Source organism: Triturus cristatus, chromosome 6 (assembly GCF_964204655.1).
Source record: "Triturus cristatus chromosome 6, aTriCri1.1, whole genome shotgun sequence".
Classification (NCBI taxonomy): Eukaryota; Metazoa; Chordata; class Amphibia; order Caudata; family Salamandridae; genus Triturus; species Triturus cristatus.
In genome coordinates, this window is record NC_140589.1 from 154,522,134 (window position 1) to 154,543,379 (window position 21,246).

Genomic DNA, 21,246 nt, shown 5'->3' on the forward strand with positions numbered 1-21,246 from the left:
TTGCAAATTATGCTTCTTCCACGACCTGCCCTGTTCACCGGGTCCGGTCAGTCCCATCACTGGAGGTACTTTGTCTGGAACTAAGAGTTGATGTCAACAGTTTACGTGGCATTGTAGGGAGTTTAATAGAATGCACAGTGTGCGCTATTCTCCGCAGCAAGGGAATCACTTAAAACTATTAGTGTGTGCGCCTCCCCTGCAGCAGGGCCGCTAATTGGGGAAGTATGTAGGCCAAACCACACTGTTCCTTCACCACTTCTAGGTGTATAACTCCAGGAGATGATCAAACTGCAGTGACCAGCAAAGTGGACTGTGAACAAAAAAAGAATACTTTAAAGGTACTTGCAGAGTTGAGCATACCGCAAACCATACAACGTGCGTATGTCTCTCACACTTCATCATCGATCACACGGCTATGAGCCTGTAACACAATAACCCTACCTCAGTGAGCAACACACATAACATGGAAACACTTCCCTAACAGGATCAAAACAAGTCAAACACACTTCCAGCCACACACCCTAGACCAAGAAGCTTGCTACCCTTGAGGACAAGCACTCTAGCACCGCACACAGGGGAGGTAAACACTATATACATGTTTACAAGACTATGAAATGGAGCAGGATCAGGAATCTTCAGTCCAAGAGTATAGTGAGTTCTCATCAACAAGTGAGGATTAGTGCTGAAGGCACTGAAGCCTGAATGACGCAAACAATGCCATACAGGCTTTAGGGCCTTCAGAATCAAAGCACCGCTAGAAACAGCCATCGTTCGGCGGCCCTGCTCAGCTGCCCTCCTCGCGGAAGCTGGTTATTCTACGTTCTCTGAGAATCCTGCTGCATCTTGATGCAAACACTTGTGATGTCTTTGCTTTAGTCTAAATGAAGTACATAGAGGGCTCTTCTGTTTGGAGACAAATTAAGACCGGCAGCAATGCAAACCCACTACCCACAGCCTGAACACATGGAAACGGTGCAGCGGGACACATTAGGCGCAGCGCCTTCCATGCATCAAACACAGCCCGTGCATGCCACGCACCGAGCGGTCACGCGGCTCCCAAGCACCTAGAACACAGTCTTATACAGAACACTTTGCACCCAGCCCAGGCATGCGGCACGAGGCCCGTTTATGAATGCGGCGAAAGCGCGGCCAGTAACGCCGCCTCCACGGGGGTGCCCGTGCTGCGGTACTGCTGACGTCACGGGTGGCGTTATCTGCCGATCACTTCTCAGACCCCGAGGGTTCTTTGCAAATGAGGAATGACCGGGGAACCAGTCATTCTGGTGCCTCACCCCGGAGTTCCCGTGGAGCTTGTCATTTCTGGAGGGGTGGGGGGTAAAAATAACACGAGTAAGGAGGCCCATACGCAACTACTTTGCAGATAATGTGTAAACAATTAGCAAAATCCTCTGGGGGTTTTTCCCCCACAAAAATCACAGGCGCCGGCTCAATGGATGAGACGCAGCCCCCTGAACATGCCCAGCACACAATACCTGTAACACATCGCCACAAACTAAACCAGACTGCTCTGGGATGGTAACTCCAGAACAACGGAGACATTCACGAAACCCTCAAAAGCGCCTTGAGCGAGGCAAAATGCGCGCTATACAAACACTGGCAACAGAACATCTGCGTGGCCCTGACAGCGAACGCACGCAATCTTTTAACTCGTTTTAATCGACAAAGTACCGTGTATAAACACTGGACTGCTGGAACGGAAAGAGGGCTCTGAACACCCTTCTGGGCTCGAGGCGCACACAGCACTTGCTGTGAAGGGCCCGGGGCGGGGCGCAGTTTCACACCACTTGTGTCTTTCAAATGCCCAGGAAAACACGACGTGGGGAGGCTGAGCAAGGCCTTGACCCAGGACACATGGTTACTGTGCTTGAATACAATCTTTCTTTATAATTGACATGTTGGTCTAGCCTTTGGCAAGAATGTGCGACATAGGGAAGGGGGCTGTTTAGGTCTGGCTACAGTCAACGTTAACCAACGATAGACGTTATGCAATCAACTGTTCAAAAAAAGTATCTGTGAATGCATAGGCTGTTTTAAAGCTGGAACAAAAGTACTGGCCCGTTGCTATGTAGTATTTCTGTGTACGCCTTTTGAATTCACAACTAGCAACACAAACGGCATCTCCTCCAGTGACTTCATTTTCATAACAGTACTTTATGGGGGTAACTTTACTAATGCAGCCTATTCAAGAAGGGCATTTACTAGGATTGTGCGCCCGCTGCATTTTTTGCATAATTGTAGATTTGCAGCATTTGTCACATAATCCATCATCTGCTGCATAATCTGCAGATTTTAACAAAAATATTTGTTTCTAGCTCAATTGGTTCGAAAGTCACTAATAATGCAACGACAGGTGCTGCCACCCAGCGGGAGGCCCCTTGCAAAGGGTTACTGGTCACCTTACTGTAGCCTACTGCTATATGTGGGTGTTAAACTGGTACTAATGAGGTGCAAACCAATGCCCAGACAGAGTTAACAAATGTAAAATTTACAAAATAATGAAGTAATACGATCACAATCTGTGACGCACTGTTTGCCGTGCCACATAATGTGTCCTTCTTCCGCATACTTACACTGGCCATACTCCTACATTCCATACTGTCGGAGCCCACCATATTGCTCCAATACGGGATTTTCCTTCTAGGGTAGTACACGCAATAGCCCAACTATTACTAAACAATTCCAACAAAAATCCAAACCTATATGCATTGTCAATGCTTGTTTTTAATAGGAAAGATGTTTTCAATCCACTTTCTTACACTGGCCCCCTCTTGAACCGGCGGAGGTGTATTTTCTATACACGGTTTTCACAGTTGCTAGGATCACAAGGCAGGTATGCGGCAGCCGGAGCCCGCCTCTTCTGTGCGGTTTGTGTAAATTAGGAAACCCTGCATACATCAGGGCGGCATCCGCCTACATCCCGGAATAAGAACCGAGCAAGCCCCGGTGCGAAGGGACAGGTGACGAGCCCAGCCAGAGCTCTGTTTGCAAGGGTGGGACTGACAGGCGTCCCCCCCACCCTGCACTCTGCCACCACTGAACAGCACAGCCCGGGCAGTTATTATGCATATGTTAATGTTACACATGGAAACGAACTTTGTTATAATCCAGAAAGCGGAAAATCACAACGTCTTGGAAAGAGAACAAGTAAAACATAGCCAGGTGTACATTTTGGGTCGTTAAAAATCACAAAAACAATGACGGGGCGTAAAGTGATGCGACAGCAGGAAACATCTGTTAAAGTTACAGTCACGCTACTGTGGCCAGGGTGCGGGGTGGGAGAAGGGGCGCCCTTCACGGGCTGCAGTGCTCCACGGGGTGGCGGCAGGGGAGGGCGCTCCTTACCTGACCCTGTGAGCCCACACTCCCAGCTCCGCCTGGGCCGGTGCATGCCAGGCTCCCCAGATCTCCGGCCGGAAAAAAGTTTGAGAAGTGAAAGTAGCGGGGCTGAGTCCGCCCATGCGCGCCGAGGCGGGGCCTGCGCTGGGGGGGGCTGGGCAGCCCGGACCAGCCTCCCGCCCGGGACAGGCCGCCGCCCGAGCCACACAGCGCCCCGAGGCCCTGTCGCAGCTAGAGCGCAATGATCTCGGTGCGTTTAGGGACGGCGTGAGAGCAAGTACAGGCTGAGACCTGTGCTCTGTAATGCGCGGTCAGACTGCAATGCATATTGTAGTCGACTGCCACGTGTTTTTTTAGAGGAAACCTATATCGGTCATCCATATGCTCCATTATTTCGACATTATTCTAGAAAGTTCAGGAGCGGGTACTGTAGAATATGCTGCAACTGGTCTGCGCTCTTTATCAATATGGCAGGTTAGCCACGGTTTGCTTTAATGATCCGGCTAAATACAAAGAGGGGCCGGTTCAGAGCTGCCTATCCAGGTACCATGTTCCGACACCGGATCTACACTCTGCACATATTATACATTTACAAAAATATGCCGTAACAACAGGTGATGGATGGAATGCTTGAATTCATTTCAGTCACTTGTAGTGCTCGTGTGGCATACCAGTCCATAGTTGTTTGCCCACCTTGCAACCTCAGTCTGAACCCACCCTCATGGAAATCAGTAAATCCGTATGTGTAAAGCGCAAACTACTCACCCTTACGGGTCTCAAGGCGCTGGGGGCCGTCCTGGAAATTAAGTGAGCTATTGCCCAGAGTCACATGGTGCTGAGCTGAGCTGCTGGAGTCGAGGATCAAACCATGAACCCTGTCTCCAAAGTCAGCTGCTCTGGCCACTGCACCACACCTCTCCAAATAAGTCTTGCCCCTGCTTCAATGGGACAGTCCAGCCTGAAACACAAGTAACCCAGGATTGGTTCATCATTTGGGTATAGCTTGATTCCAATGGCACAGTGATCACGGGACCCACGACCCACCCAGGCATTAGCTGTCATGTATCCAAGGTTTATGCGTGACTAGTACAGTCTGCGTGTGTTTTTTTAAAAATTAGAATTCTGGGGCTTGTAGTCCAGGTTTTATACTGGGTTAAATAGAATTCTAGGACTTGTTTTCTTATTTTAAGAGAAAACTAGCTCTGGTGTTCCTAGTCCCGCATGGAATTGTAAATATTGTTAGCTATGTGTCTGGGCATACCTGGCGCACTGAGGGCGTCAACTGTAACAGCAACAAGGTGATGGATGCAATGCTCGAACTAATCTCAGCCACTGGCAATCGCTTGGGTTGCATCCCAGTGCACGATGGAGCGGGATGCAACCCTGAGTACATACCAGTGGCTGAGATTAATTCAAGCATCCAATCCATCACTTTTTCGTATATATCACAACAAACAAAGACAGCAAAGCATGTGATACACCCGTAATTAATAGCAAAGTCTGAGCAGCTGGAGTACGGTACACAGACTGCTATGAATGGTACACAGACTGCTATGAATGTGACACCACACTGCCTCTCTATCTCTTGCGCGACTTGATGGATGGGGAGCATAATGAATCCCTTATTGGATTTTGGTGCTCCTGGCTGGAACTTTCTCACTATTTAAGCATTCTAAATCACAATTTCAATTAAGGCAGTAGTACCCATTTGGTCTTACAAGAACGTCAGACAAGAAACGGCTAAACCCACTGGCGTGGGGGAGTGAGGGAGGGGGCAGTTCACACCGGGCGTCACTTTTATGGGGGCGACGAGCCATGAGCGCAAGGTAAGTTTCCTTTTTTAGGTCTCACCTGAGCCAGCGTATGCGCTGCCCTGCAAGACATTTAGTATTGGGGTTTTCAAAGTGCTGCCAGACCTCGCTGGCCTCAAGCTTGCGTTAACGCGAGCAAGCACGCGCGCAGCCGCCATCTGCCTCCCTTCCAGCGTGATCACTAATGCGCGCGCACCACTCCCATGCTTTTTTAAAAATCTCCTTTTACTGCTTAGCGCGCACGCGGGCAGCAGCACGCGATCACTTTCACTTTCGCACGCACCACTCGCACACAACTCCCAGGCTTGTGTTTATTCTTTGCTTTTCAAACAATGCCATATTACATTTCCTTCGCCCTACACAAAATTCTTATTTGCGATATTTTTTAATAAATGATTTCACATCATTGTACTCCCCCTCCCATACACATGTAGTCCAGCATAACGTTAGAAAGAAACTCTTTAAAACCAACATCTGAGAACCTCCTTAAAAAGGGACACACAGCTGCCCGTTATGGCAGACTAGCTTTTACACGGATACAATTCTCCCTAAAGCTGAGAGCGATTGAAAAACCTGTCTTTAAAATGTATTTATCCTCCACGTGTGTTTAGAGTGCACGAGCCTGTGTCAGCTGCCAGGGCACTGTTCGGCGTCTGACAGCCTCCGTGGGTCTGTTGGACACTGTACATGGGAATAATGTTTGGACATCCAATTACAGAGTATCTGTGAAACGTCACTCAAGTCAATAGCTCTGACACATTCAATTTCCCAAGGTATATAACGGTGAGGTACACTTTTAGTGGTGCAAATAAATGCTTTGCTACATCCACCTCCTCGTCCCTCTTACATCTGCAATATGGTAAACGTACTGCAGCCCACAGGGTCAGTTCACCTGCGCTAATTTAAGCTTCCTTTTTCTTTTCTTTCGCCAACATCAGGCGAAACTTTTTTTTTTTAGAAATCTCCTTTTGCCATAAACAGCCCTTAATGCGCTGAGATAACATTTATGCGGCAACCCCTATACAACCCATGTGACTCTGCCAGAAGGAACAACTCGGTGAAGACAACAATCATAAAAAAAAATGTTGTTAAAGAAAACATCTTTCAGCCCCCAAAGCATATTTTAAAGAAATGTGCGCACCAGCAACGGGAGGCACCAGCAATATGGCTATTGTATAATGCTTACACGACAAAACTTTTTTTTAATTGAAATTGTTCTTCCTTCTGAAAGGCTCTGGCAACAAGATAGCATAAAAGTGTCTGTCTCCACCTCAGGATGCAATGTTCAAGGTTAAAAGGCCTGTTGTGCGCTGACCTCATCCCGTTCCCACTCCGGCTCCCCAGGGGTGATTCATGTGGCCTTCTTTTATGAAACATTATAGCGCTGCTGTCTCGGTGGCTTTCAGGTTCCGTCTCCCGCGCGGACAGCGCCGCCCCTCACCAAGGGCACAATGAACCGGAAGGGCAAGCTCACACACGCATTGGAAATATTTAACAAAGAGAAGACGACGGGCTAGCAATGCAGCCGTAGTTAGTTTTATAGCTATTTTAAAAAAATATATATTTTTATGGCGCTTTACAGCTAATACAGAAGTTGTTAGTTTTATCTACATATTATTATGCTTTTAAAGTTACAGTGTACAATGATGAAGTGATTAATAGGATATGCATCAAATATTTTGAAAAAGTTACACTGAATCTTAAATACTCCAATAGGAGCATGAACATAAAGCGCGTTGAGGCTTTGTCAGGGCTACGAAGCACTAAATAGATGCACTTGCATATCAATGCAAATTGATCTTTTGAATAAAAATTGTAATATATGCTGCAGCTATAGAAATTAAAACCACGTTTGTGCACATGCATTTCATGTATATGGGATTCATAAAGAATAAAGCTAGTTGCGAAGCAAAGCATCCGTGTAAAACAAGTATTGGCATAGCCAATAGGTCTCGCTTTTGGGACCTTATAAGTATTTAGTTATGCAGCGCAATATCCTTGGTGCAACAACAGCAAGTGTTGCATGTCTAAACACTTATAAGGTCCCAAAGGCGAGACCTATTGGCTATGCCAATGCTTGTTATTTATTCTCCCTCGTCGCAGGCATCCCCCGCTCATCGAGGTCTTTCGCCTGCAACCCCCCCCCCCCCCCCTTTACCGGCACTTGGTGGCAAAGTAAGGGATCGCTACCCTCTGCATCCAAAGCCCTATCTACACCACTGGTTAAACCATAAAGGTTTACTTTCAGAATTTAGTTATTCAGAACTCAGACAATGTAATCAAAATCAATTTATCAATGAAATGAAGGTCAAAGCTCAGTTAAAATACAGAATCGATCAAAGAACTCAGTAAAGTTCAGGTCAGCAAAATACAGAGTAAAAAGTAGGAGAGCAATTCACCCCTTAATTTCAGTAAGAAAAGAGCTCCTTACACATCCAAAAATAGCATTTTTTATAGGGTTCTGAACAAAGAACTTCATACATTCCATGGAGTTGTAAACGGCTCCCATTGAACAAACCGATAAGAACTAACTAGAGTGAGACCGTTGCAAGAAACATTTGGAAAGTCTGTCTTAATTCTACAGCATGGAACTTCTTACAGACACTACCTGCAATGGAACAACTATTGTTACACTCATGTGTGATTCTGCTAAGACGGCTAGGTAGAACCTTGAAGACTTACAATTCTTCTGAAACAACATATTAATATTCTTGTGAAAGTCATTGTCTTGCTTGTGAAAATAAATTTGCACATTATTCTACTGAGAGATAGAAACATAATCGTATCCACGACATATCACAACAAAGTGGAGTATGAGGCCTACAATTGCTAAATTAGCTTGAGTTTCATCTTTCATTAGTGCAATGCATTTATTTCTAAAAAAAGAAAGTTAACAAATGCTGCAAACCTTTCAAAGTGCACAACACAAATAAAAACATATTTTGAAAATTGCAACTTTTGTTCTGTGACTCAACAAAGGTGAAATCTGTCGAGACTTTCAGGCACAGCGTTCATTTGACAACCTAACTTTTGTTCACTCAACTACAACTTGGCACTCTTCTACCTGGGTGCGAAATGTTGTTATGTTCTCAAATTAGTGGCCAGGTCTAAGAGACAAGAGTTACCATTATTTGTTGGTATTCTAGGGGCTGTAACATCAAAAATCCCTAAGACTGAAACCAAATAGTTGAATGTATCATGGCTACACCCTTCTGCCATAAAGGTAGATAGTTAAGAACAGAGAATGACAAAACATGTGAGAACTGGAACTGTTCCCGGGAACATAGGGACGGACTTGGTTTCGGAGCTGGGATGCTGGCCTCCTGGCTCGAGAGCCCACTAGGGAACTGGCCTGGAATACTGCAGAAAAGAACAGCCTAGCCTACATAGGGATGATACCTTAAGCCTTGGAGGGGAGCAATGGTTCAGATGAACTGAAGTCTTGGGAACACTAATAAAGGTCAGGGTATCCTTCCTTGGCTTATCCGTCCTCAGAGGGGCAAGAATCGAACACCTAAAAAGGAATGTAAGCAATAGCAAAGGAAACAGGGAATCCCCACTAAATCCTCGAAAAATCAGACAAATATTCAATGCCCAATATTAATAAACAACCTCATGGGCTGAAGCATGCATTATGCCACCCATGGGAGCAGAGGCGTAGCTAGAGCTTCCGGCGCCCGGGGCTATCCCTCAGATTGCCACCCATGGCAGGTAGCGGGGGGTGGGGTGATGCTGGGTAAAAAGAACGGCGAGCACTTGAAAGAGGTCCTAGAGACACGTGATATCGCCGCTAATAGTTACCTCGATCATGCAAGTTACATGCACATACATGATACAGGCCAAGGCTACACAGTTGAATACACCGGCAGTACAAAGACATACAATTGATGGACGGAATGCAGAACAAATCAAAACATTCACCTCCAGTCAAGAGATCAGGGTTAAATCCATCATTTTTTTGCTCACCATGCCACCCCAGTTTAGACCTGGCTATATGCAAATCAAGACTGATTTGTATATGGCTGGGTCCAAACTGGAATGGCATAGGGAGCAAAAAAACGAAGGCTTTAGGCCCAGATCTCTGTACTGTGGTGAATGTATGACATTGTTCTGCATTCTGTCCATTAATTGTTCTTTTTGCAATAATATGTAAGTTCAGAGGTATCAAGGTTGACTTGTTTGCAACCTCCAGCATATTTAACCAAAAATATGACCAGAGTCCTATATGCAGTGGCAATGTGTTGGTCTGAATAGATGTTATTACACCTTCCTAAATTGAGGCTATTAATAACTCATCGCAATTTATTTCTGCTTTTGAGTACTCCTCAGGACTTTAAAAAGTTCATGATTGTGTTGTATGACTGTCAGATGCTTGCTAACCAACATGATTTCAGATCTGTGCTGTGTTTATTCACAATGGTGGCTGCGCCTTCCTCGGTGATGACTCACAAATATGACTGGACACTTTCACTTTCATGCACACTGCGTCCCCTGTCTAGCTTGCTGACCTGATTTCCCACAGCTTGCTGTTGGCTTTTTGTTCTTGGGAGATTATTGATGCCAGAGTTGCTCGCTGTGGAGCCATTGTCTCCGGCCTGGGTCAGGCTTGCCCTCACAGCAGCTCACTTGTGGTGAGTGTCCAAGGGCAGTCAAAACCTTGTCTCGTTGCAAACCATTGCAAAGATGTAAGAGGAACATGTCTAGGAATCAGATGTCACTTTAAAGTTTTAAGGTCCTGCCTTCGTGTGTAAGTGGCCCTAACATCCAGTGTCACACTGAGAAAACATGAGCGATCTTGGTGGCCTTTGGTGAGTGGAAGTAAGAAACCTTTGTAAAGGCAGCTGGTTTCCCTTCCTTTCTTTTGCACCCTGCATTCTGAGTGACTATGGCTACTCTAGAGCCATGCATGTAAAACGTGACTTGCATTAACATAGAACACATGCTTGTAAATGCTGAACTCTAGTGATGCGCCTACACACATACTAGACCAGAAATTTCACTTATAAGGTGGTGGCTATGGAAGATCAAAATAACGAGTAAAGATACCTATTAACATGTATTTGATAACACAAGTAAGAAGAGTAATGATTTCATTCTCAGGAATGTTCTAAGATGAAATTGTTCCTATCGCTTGCCAACAACACCAAAGACCGCAATCGCGAATTTCGACCTGAAGCAAACTTCAGTTTCTTTATCGCCTGCTGTTCGGTGCTCAGCAGCATGACAGGCTGTTTTTTAAACCAAGGCTAGCTTGAAACCTATGCTAATTCCTTCTGTATCTGGGACCCCATGCTTCTTTACCCCATTCAGTTCTGAGTTTTTTCTTGGAGATCCATCAATGAATTTAACCATGCATCATAAATAAAGCTTCTTAGGGAATGCCAGTTTTCCTGATAGAGTTAATTAGAGTGTGAGTCAAAAGCAAACCAGTCGAAGCCTGGAAAGGCTTAGGTTCCTCTCACAAATTAAGTAACTGAGGGAAAGAATTACATTTTAAATGTGGCTGACAAATAAGCAAGAAATAATCTTTGTGAGATTTTAAAAAACCAATGGAAACTTCATAGCTTTACTTGATCATCCATAGGGGATAAAGGATGTAACGCACATTTTATAAACCCCTAAAAAACACCAAATAGCTTGTTTAAAGATTCAGAGGTCTTCACAAATAGGGTTAAACCGAACAGTGAAATATAAAATCCTAACAAAACCAGGTGTGAGAAAAATTGAAAGCTCCTTTAGGCATACCTGACAGTAGACTCACATAGCCCCAACATCAGACTACAAGTGTCCTCTGCAATACAGGTTGTTTTGTGTTCAGAAAGTTACAGCCGGTAACTGTATGCACACAAATAACAGAAGGAAGTAGTCCTTTAAAATCTAAAATATATTGATACATACAGAAGTCAATCAGTGAATCAAAGTTGATACAAGCATGAGTGTACATCATTAAAAGTGGCATGGATCAGGTGCCTTTAAAGCACACTGTTGGGTTCAAAACAGAGATATTAGGAATAAATGCATTTAGAAAACGATGGGCCATAGGCACAAAAATCTGGTCACAAAGTACTGGCTGCATATTGTGAACAGTTAAGATGTGCTATAGGTTTATTCTTAAAAATCCAAGTCGTTGTGGGTCAGAATTTGACCTACCTTTTGAAAATTAAGGTAGATCACAAATTGCGACACAGTACTACTGGAGAAAATTACAGGGATGGTGGCCTGCTGGGGTCAGCAGACCACCAGGTCTGTGATTACTTTTTAGTCAATTAAATTTTTGATGCTAAGTGGTGTAATGTGGTCAAACGTTTTGATTTATGATTGGAAATGCAATAGGTCTCGCAATTGTTTGATTTAGAGCAATTGACATTGCAAATGTTAGTGTATATCTGTAATAAAAAAAAGGTAAATGAAGCCTTTAAAGCATGCTGTTTAAATACACGCGACAAACAGTTTCCATTAAAATGACTGACTGTGAGGGCCCCTGAACAGCTGTACTGTACAGCTTCCTCCTCCCCCGTCACTAGCAATCACCTCGGCGGCCTGCTCCAAATATAATTACCACTCTCCTCACGGTCAAATTTTGGGCACAAATATTTCTCACATCATGTATAATCTCCTGGTTAATTATCCATTGTAGCCCTGTTCCCCTTCTTGGGCCTCTGTCTTCGGGGGGGCTGGTGCTTGTCCGCTCTTCATAAAGATTGTCAGTGCTTCGCCACGTCTTTGTGCTCAGGCGCCGCTGCCTCCTCATGCTACGATATCTTATAGTAGCCCTGGTTCTTAGGCCTCACAGCAGTAGCTGCCTGATGTAACTAACTTGTGTGGTGTGCGGAGAAGGCCCTTTTCTTTTCCTGCTGTTTGGCCCGGGCTCTGATACGATGCTCCCAACCTGCCTTTCAGTTCCATGAATCATGTGGCCACATCCCGACATGGAAGGCGAAGTCATCATTGGCACGGAGAGCAGTGGCGTAATGAAAGTTGAGGGGGCCCACATGCACAGTACACAGAGGGGCCCCGCTCCGGATTTAACATAGCTGCCAAGGTTTCAGATTGCTATGTGTGACATTTTTATAATTTCAGTGTAATTATGAGTGACGTTTCAACGACTATGAGTGAGATACTTTCTCGCAAGCAAATCAAGCAATGAAGACCAGGGAAACATATAAATATCAGAAATTACACCCATTAAAGCACAGCTGCTAATATTCCAGATTGCTTATGTGTGACATTTTCATAGATTTAGTGGATTTATGAGAGACATTCAGTGACTAAATTTGTGACACTTAAAGTGACACTTTCTTGCAACCAAAATCACACAATGAAGTCCATGGAAACAGACAAATATCAGAAAACACACTCATTTGTGCAACATGAAAGTCACACTCTGCAGCAGGTGCTTTTAAAGCTATTTTTTAATTTCGAAATAATCAGCACCCTCCGCCCCAACCTCAGCTCCAGGTTAGGCGGAACCACAAGTAACAAAGGGAACTCTGTGACAAAAGCAGCAACCCACTGAACTATACACATACAATACAGTTCTGTAATATGCTGGTAGACTTTCTTTATAGCAGGCATATTAACTGTCTGCGCTACTTAATTGTGAGAGTGAAAACTATCAGTAGAAAACAGTATGACCTCTGTCCAGTGGGAACTTTAATCACCCGATTTATATGTGACTTCCTCTTAGCAAGTCTCTTAGTGTTGCGAAAATAAAACCTGCTGCTTCGTACTGGCTAGCAAAAATATTAAACCCTTTGAACTAATAAATCGGCAAAACAAATACTAGTTTAATTAGACAAAACTCCCTCCTTAGATGGCCCTGTATTTACAGCACAGACAACGTTAGTGTGCCATTTGCACGGCGCTGTGCTGTGCTCCCCTCCCCATTCTCGTAACAAATATTTTAAATGGCAGGAATAAATTATATTTAAATGTGACTTACCAAGTCTCTTAATAGAATGATGCACCGAGAGGAGCTGCTGGGGGACCCTGGAGATTGCTTGCCTGTCTGTTCGTCAGAGCGAGCCGTGCTGCACTGCCTCATCCTGTGCCACCTGCTCCCTATGAGACTCATACTGTTAGTGGTAAGTCCGGGGCACAAGTTAGGCTCTGCCTGGGCAGGACACAGCAACAGCACATGGCGAGTTCAGGAGGGGATCTGTTCTCGAACACCGGCTTCCTCCTTTTCTCGCCATGCAGCAGAACAGCGAGTAATTTCCTGGGTGCTGCTTGGGGCCCAGCTGGCGGGCAGGAAACTGAACATCCTGCTACAGCCTGGGCCCACCGGACACGGCTGCTGCCCAACCAACAGTGTGTCCACGTGGGAAGGCGATAAATTAATTCAATGAATAGCAGGAATTCATGGGGGTTTATTTTTTTCCAAATATTCTGCCAGTTTAGTCCAAATGGGGGAGTCTGCTGATATCCAGGGATATGGTTTAGCAAGGATTCAGTCAGCCCGTCTGATGTAACATACCCATTCCCACCATGCCTTCTGCTGACGCGATCCGGGATAATTCCCCCCTTCTCTCAGGTCGGTGATGGATAGCGTGGGGTAACGTAACCTCTCTAGTCTTGTCAGGTCCCTCACGTCAGCGCGTGGAGGAGGTGGCTTGCGTTACTGCTGCATTTTAACAGCACTGCGCAGGGGCTGTCCAAAACATGATACCCAGCAGCCCAGGGCCGTCATTCGTAGCGCTTTCGCGCGCACTACATGATTGACGGCCCTGGGAACCACATACAGGGTTACGCCGCACACCGCACCGCCACCACTATGCTAGGTGGTGCGTGCGTGCAATGCAACTGGTGCGCTTGCAGTCACTGCATGTCACATGTGTAGACAGACAGGGTTCCTCGGACTCAGTGGTGTGTGTGGGGTGGGTGCTGGCTGGGTCGGTGACGTATGTCAGTGTGTGACAACAAGCGCTGCTGCCCGCTGCCGTGTGCCACGAGGGTCGCGTAACCGCCGGCCGCCCCCAAAATAGTGCCGCCTGGGGCGGTCCGCCCCCACCGCCCCCCCCTAGCTACGCCACTGCATGGGAGACCATTCAAAATGGAACTACAGGCCTGCCATTGCAGCCTGTGTAAGCTGGTGCTAGCACCACTTACTAAATATATAGATTTCCCATATCTAGGGTCACTGCACTTAAAACCTAGAAGTCACCCATATAGCAGGCCTTTGCAATCCTGAAGGAAGGGTGCTTGGTTCTATGTGTGAGGGTGCCCCTGCATGAGCAGGACACCCCTACAGCCTATGGAGTCCATTTGACCAGGTTGTAAGTGAAACTGCCATATAACATATAGAGGGGCACCGCGTCATTATGCAATGACCATCTCAAAACTGGCTGTAACAATGTAACAAACCCTATCATGTTTGGTATCAAACATGTTGGAATCATACTCCCACACCATGAACCGTGTGGGAGGTATGAGTCCAAGCACTGGAAGAGCCCTCCGTTAGGCTCTCCATGTCCCTAGTACCAGTCTTCCAGACCTAGACAGCACAAAATGGTTGCTGCCGACCAGAGACCCAATTCTGCCCACCTGCTGCTGAGCCAAGCTCGAGGAAAGCTCGTGCAGGGGAAGGCAGAACAATAGGCATCCTGTCTTAGGGAGGTGTGACCACCTCCCTGACAGGATTTAGTGACCTGGGGCAGGTTGAGTGCGCTTGCCAGCGCCACTCAGTCTGCATGAGGGGCACATTTGATGTACCCATGCATAGTCCAGGTCAAACCAGCTCTGTGAGCCGTTGGCTCCCGCTCTGGTGCGAAACTGGACAAAGGACATGGGAATAACCTGTCCTCCCCCAGGAGGGTCCCCTGAATTGTCCTAACACTTTCCTTAGGGTACTTAAAGGCTTACCTTTTGGTGGGTCCCTAGATTCGTCGTGAGACAAGATTCAGATCAGACACCACTTCTTCTTCAAGCGCCTGGGCACTCTGAACTTCGTTTGGACTTCATTTGGACTCAACATAGTCTCCCTCCCAGTCTCCTGCATTGTCTGTGCCTGTGCACCATACAGGAACCTTCCAAGGCCTGTGGGCATCAAAGTCACCTGAAGGAATCTCCCTTGAAGTGAAGGAGTCACTTCCCTGCATTCGCAGCTACCTCAACTAAGTCGACCAGTCTGCTGATCCTCAGCTCCTCCGGACTCCAAAAGGTTCTGCAACACAGGTGGTGGTTTTCCACAGCTCTCGAGGCCTGCCCTGCCCTGCCCTCTCACCAAGTTTGAGGCCTTTATCCCTCGTGGGGGCTGCAATAACCGAACCCCTGTGCACTGTGTCAACTTGCAGTTGCAAAGGCTTTTTGGCTTCCTTCCAAGAGGATCTTTGGGCGCCAAGTAGCCCCAACCTCGAGCATCTCCAGTGACCAGAATCTTTGGCCACACTGCTTTGTGTGCATCGTAGCCTGCATCTTTTGGTGAGCTGCTTGAGGTCCTCTCGCGAATCCAGTGCCTCCAGCCTGTGGGTCCATTTGAAGGTCACCTTTGTTTCTTTTGGGCTCCCCTGATTGCTCTGGGTCTGCCCTGACTCCCCTGCTTGTGGTGAGTCCCCTGGACCTTACTGGTACCAACATTGCACCTTCTTTGACTTCTGCATGGGTTGCATTTGCCAAGGCTTGTTGGTGCTCCCGCCATACACCGACCCCTCAGCACTTGACATCCGACGTGGGACAGCTCGTGCACGGCTCCTGGCCTCAGCGTCGCCCGGTCCTCACAGCTACAGAGTCAAGGTCCTCATCAACTCTCCTGCAACTCCCGACGTTGGTGGATATTCATCTTCTAGATCTCCTGGTCGCTCCTGAGTGACAGACTCTGTCCCTTCTGCTTGCAGGTACCTCTCAACTAGAATCCACCTCCGGATTCCACTGGACACTTTCTCCTTCATCAGCAGCGGCACTTTCCTAAAGTCCTCCATTGGGTTTGATGGCGGTTTCCGACACCACTTCAAACATATGCACCCGGCTTCCCTGGTGTAGGTAACGTGGGTACTAGGGTATCCACGGGTAGGGTGGCTCTCTAACCTTCTGTCTTCCACAGGGGTTTTCAGGGTCCACTGGGAAGGGTTCTTTTTCTTTAAAACTCCATCCGTGACGTACACGTTGATTTGTACGGAGCGCGCGGTCGTGTTCCCACACTGCTCATGCTCTCCATAGGGTTCCTAGTCACTCACCATGGGTGGTTCCATGGGTCCCCAGCATTTCTATGTCCTCTCGACATTGTCTTGACCAGAGTCGTGGTTCTTATACCACTTTCTTAGTATATGGTTTGGTCCCTCCCCCCAGGTCCAATGTGTATTCTGTGCTATTTACTGTATTTCTATGCAAAGTATTGTGTGCATTGTGTTTATCTCTGGGTAGGAGATATCTAGACATGTTAAGAGAGTATTATATAATAAATACATACATTTATAAATACCCTGTGTGGTTATTTTTCACTTAATCTATACACATAAGCTGCTTTACACTCCTTCTGGACTAAGCCTGAAGGCTGCTCTCCACAGCTACCACCTAGAGAGCTTTCTATGGTTGTCTAAGACCTCCTAAATCACCATAAGGGTCGTCTGGACTGGTGCAGGGTGTCCACTTACATAAGTATGCATCATATACCAGGGCAGCTTCTCACATGAGATGAAGAATCTCCTTTTCCCAGCTTAGTTGAAAGCGATCTTCAATGGAAATTACTTCTTCAAGATGACAATCGCAGTGTGGAACCTAAAAGCGTAGCATAAGCCTCTCAATGGTGTCCCGAAGATCAGAAGACAATACCCCAGAGATGGAAAGAAAGGAGGTCTGACTTATGGAAAAAAGCATGTAAGAGCTTCAGGATAGGGGTCTATGTCGCCCTAATTCTAGCAGACTAGGGGGTCGGGGTTTCAATCAGGGAGGACTCTCTGAGAAGCATATCAAACTATATAGCTTCAGTCTAGGGAATACCATAAGATGAGGATACTAGAAAAGATCCAGCAGGTGGAGGGGGACGGGGGGGGGGGATTCTAGGTATATGACATATTATAAGAGCTGCTCAGAATGAAGAAGTGACAGATGTCATTATCCAATTGCAGGGAGGTAAAATTCCCGAGCCCCATGACTTCCCAGCTGAAATATATACGTCTCTCATTCCATGTTGTGGATACCCATAGTGAACATGTTTTTGGAGGCGAAGAGGGAGAGTTACCGAACTGTTCCTTCTTTCATTTTATAGTTGTAGCTTAAATTACGAGGTTGAATCTGTTTAGACTACATAACTGGATAAGCAAAATAGAGCAGCTTCTACCTTTCATTTCCTTGGATATTGTAAAAGTGCTTGATTCAAATGAAGGGGATTTCCTTTTGGTGATATTTGAACATTTCAGATTCGGACCTGAATTCCAAGCATGGTTAAAGCTCTTATAAACAGAACCCACAGCAGCTGTGAGAGTCAAAGCAGTCCTCTCTCTCGTCTTTAAAAGTAGTGCTCCACTCACCACTGTTATTCACATTATCCCTAGAGCTCGGTTCAAAGCAGATTCTCTAGTAAGAAGATTAAGATGGGGTAGAAATTGAGGATAATACATCACTCGATGATGATGATATTCTCCTTTGAAGATGATAACAAGAACGTTAAGTATATTCGAGCAATATGGACAACACTTGCTCCTGATCTATCCAGGGAAGTAGAGTAGCTACACTTGGCCTGCCTCATATCTGTGTTGATAGGCTGAAATACCCAGGAACTGAGGTCTCTACAAAGCAGTCTGAGTTCATAAGGAATACATGGCGGTGCTAATCCTTGGCTTTTAGAAGGGTGGGAAAAGATTGCATCAACTGGAAATTTTGCAATTGAATGCACACAAATAGGATACTAACGGGATCCTTGTGAGGTACTGACTGTGAGAAGTTGGCCTGATGTATGATGTCACTAGTTCTAGTGTACACCTTATATCAGTCCAAATACCCTTATGGTGATTGGTTGTAAAGTCAACCTTATAGACCAGCTATCCTAGTGGTAGCATGGACAAGAGCAGTCTTAGGCTAAACTCTGAATGGCATGTGAAGCCAGCTGTGATACCATATATAATCCCTTGAATACCAAATGAAAGGACACCACAACAGATATATATATAAAATAATGTGTATTTATTCTAGTCAAACCCTCAGCACTCTTTATGAGATTAGAGGTAAGTACAACACAGTCTTATTTAAGCATACATTAAGTCACACAGGTAAGTAATACAGTTAGGCCCTAGGGGCCACGCAAACCATATACTAAAGAAGTGGTATAAGGACCACTGTCACGGAAATAGGATAGGCCTAGGCCTAGGGAATCGCTGGGGCTACACTACACTAGCAACAGTTAGGAAGTGGGAGGCCCACGGGATTCAGGTGCAGAGTGGAAACACTCACGCGTAATGCATAAAAGTCGATAGAAATAGTAGTTGTTAGAAATTAACAGTTTAAGGACACTTCTGAAGCAGCTAGAGAGTCGAGACTCAGAAACTAGACCCTAGGATAGTCACTACCCTTGTGAACACCGAAGTACCCAAGTTACCTAGCCCACAGGCTGCGGGTGCATAGGTGTGAACTTGCGTCGGGTTTCGTCGTGGACTTCTATGGATGCCTGAAGGAAAGTTGCTGACAGGCAGTCAGTGAAGAGTGTCCGGTGGATCGCAAGGCTGGGATCAAGAAGAGAGGAGACCTGCAAGCAGAAGGGACAGAGTCAAGGTCACTAGCCAGTGACCACGTGGAACCAGGAAGGAACCAGGCGATGTCGTGAAGATTGCAGGTGAAGGTGAAGCTTGTCGCTGCAGCCACGAGGACCAGGGAATGTCGAGGACGACCAGAACCAGGAGGCGAGCTGTCCCACAAAGGCTCTTGCTGTCGGCGGCGTCGAAGTTGGACTAGGACTCACCAAGCCTTGGCAAGCGGAACCCACGAAGAACGGAGGACTTGCTTCTGGTGCAGACCAGGAAGGTCTGGGGTGCTTCTCTTTTGCAAAGAAGCAGGAGCCAGTCTGGAGGAGCCAAACCAGCGGTGAAGATTTCTGGATGCGTCGTCACAAAGGCCACTAGCCAACGGGCAAGCAACCGGACAGACGCGGCAAGCAGGAAAATGCAGAAGGGCCCCACACAGGACTCGTGGAGTGTGGGGGGCTGATCTTCGGTGCAGATGGTGCTTGGGGTTGGGGCTTCTCAATCCCCGGTGCACAACTTCGAGGGTGCCTCAGAAGCTGCGCTGAAAGATACTAGCCACTTTTCCCAGGTAGCCGGTCCCACGTCTCTCGTCGCCTCCACGGATCTCAGCTCGGCTGTGAATGTGGATCAGGGTCGGAGAAGTCTGGAAGTCAAGGCTCTGGTCGGGCTCTGCAGTCGGTCCCTCGTAGAACTTCAGCAAAGCAAAGGGTAGTCTCTTGATGGTGCCTGTTTGCACAGGGTAGCCACTCCTTGGCCACAAGGGAGATTCTTCAGTCTTCTTCTTTCGTCGAATGTTGAAGGTCCAGAGTTTCTGTTCAAGTTGCAGGTTCAGGATAATCTAATCTCCTGGGGCCCAGCTACCACTCTTATACTAATCTGGGGGGCTGGGTTACCTGCTAGGTCACGCCTGATGGGTGGGACCTGGGAGGGGGGTGGTTACACCCCCTTCCCTTTGTCCAGTTTCGCGCCAGGACTGGGGCTGGAGTGCCCCAGCACCGGTTTGAACTGGACTATGCATGGGACACCTTGTGTGCCCCAGGCATGTCTCATTCCTTTCAGCCCTCCCTGCCCCAATACACTAAAGTCTGTCTGGGGAGGTGCTAGCACCTCCCCAAGCAGAAAACCTATTGTCCAAGCCTCCCTTGCCGGGATCACTCCCAGCAGCAGGAGGTCAGACTTGTGTCTGCGGCAGCAGCATCCATTTTGTGATGCTGAGGCTTTGGTTAGAATTAAACAGCAAAGTAGGATTTTAACATGTCTCTCCCTCTAGAAGGGAGGAATAATATCCTCATCACCAGAAATGGTATGGGGGTATTATTCCAAAGTGTTAGACACCTTACACGACATGTTTTGATACAGCCAAGCCATAGTTACCATAACCGTTTAAGATTATAAGGCACTTTAAGAGTATATGGTCGGCTATATCATAGAACAGCTATAAGGACATGGTTCCGAAAGCTGCAGACAGGCTCAGCTCATGCTAGAGCACCATCTCACATGTTACCAAGCACTCTGCCTCCAGGATTGTTAAGGCCTGCCATAGGAGTGGCCGATAGGTACACGTGTCTATTTTAAAGGTAGATATAGGTATACTATATCTAAGCAAGGGGTGATTACACGACCTTGCCCCAGCTGAGTGATCAGCCAGTTGTGTCTGATTGGAAGGCCAGACCAGGGGTGGCATAATACATGCTGCAGCCCCTGGGAGGCCTAGGGTACACCTATGCCCTGGGTACCTAGGGTACACTGTACAGGGTCCAATAAGGTGATCCTTACCAATTGGTTATGTACCTAGGGTACATGGAGTCCATTTTAAAGAGAGAGCAGACAGCCTGAGACCCTGAATGGCAGGATCTCAGGCCAACTAAGTCGAAAAACCAGCTAGACACTAGGCAAAAAGTTGGGGGTAACCATAGTCAGATATCCACCTTCCTACACTGACAAAAGCCAACTAGCCTGGTGAAAGAAGTATGTTTAAGCAATGGGGGATAAAACTTAAAATTGAAAAGTTACCTCCCTATCCAACACATTTTTTACCCCCTACTGGGACACCCATACGGAAAAACACCAATTCAGTACTAAAGGGAGCAAGGAGTACCTCCCCAAGAGCATACTCCCAAGAGACAAAGATCGTTTTACCAGCACAAGACCCAAGGGACCTATGCACATTTGGCCAACTGTCTCCCAAAACTGGAGGCAAATTCAGCGCACCATTAACATAGCAGACCATACAAATTGACAAAGGGAGAGCAACCTCAATCATGCCTTGGACAACTCCAGACAAATTAAGATATGTACTTGGAACATCAGCGGTCTAGCTAGTAAAAGTGAGGATCCGGACTTCTTACAATATTTAAACTCATTCGATTTGTTATTGCTGCAAGAGACCTGGGAGGAAAAGGCCTTTG

General features: G+C 46.6%; 1 protein-coding gene across 1 annotated transcript in view; it reads right to left on the reverse strand.

Moving 5' to 3' along the window:
• TMEM63A (transmembrane protein 63A) overlaps window positions 1–3,485 on the reverse strand; it is a 362,396-nt gene extending 358,911 nt beyond the window's left edge. The window contains exon 1 of the mRNA XM_085610403.1: window positions 3,364–3,485. The gene's annotated coding sequence lies outside the window, so the exon portion shown is untranslated. The remainder of the gene's footprint in view (window positions 1–3,363) is intronic.
• Between the last annotated feature and the right edge of the window lie 17,761 nt (window positions 3,486–21,246).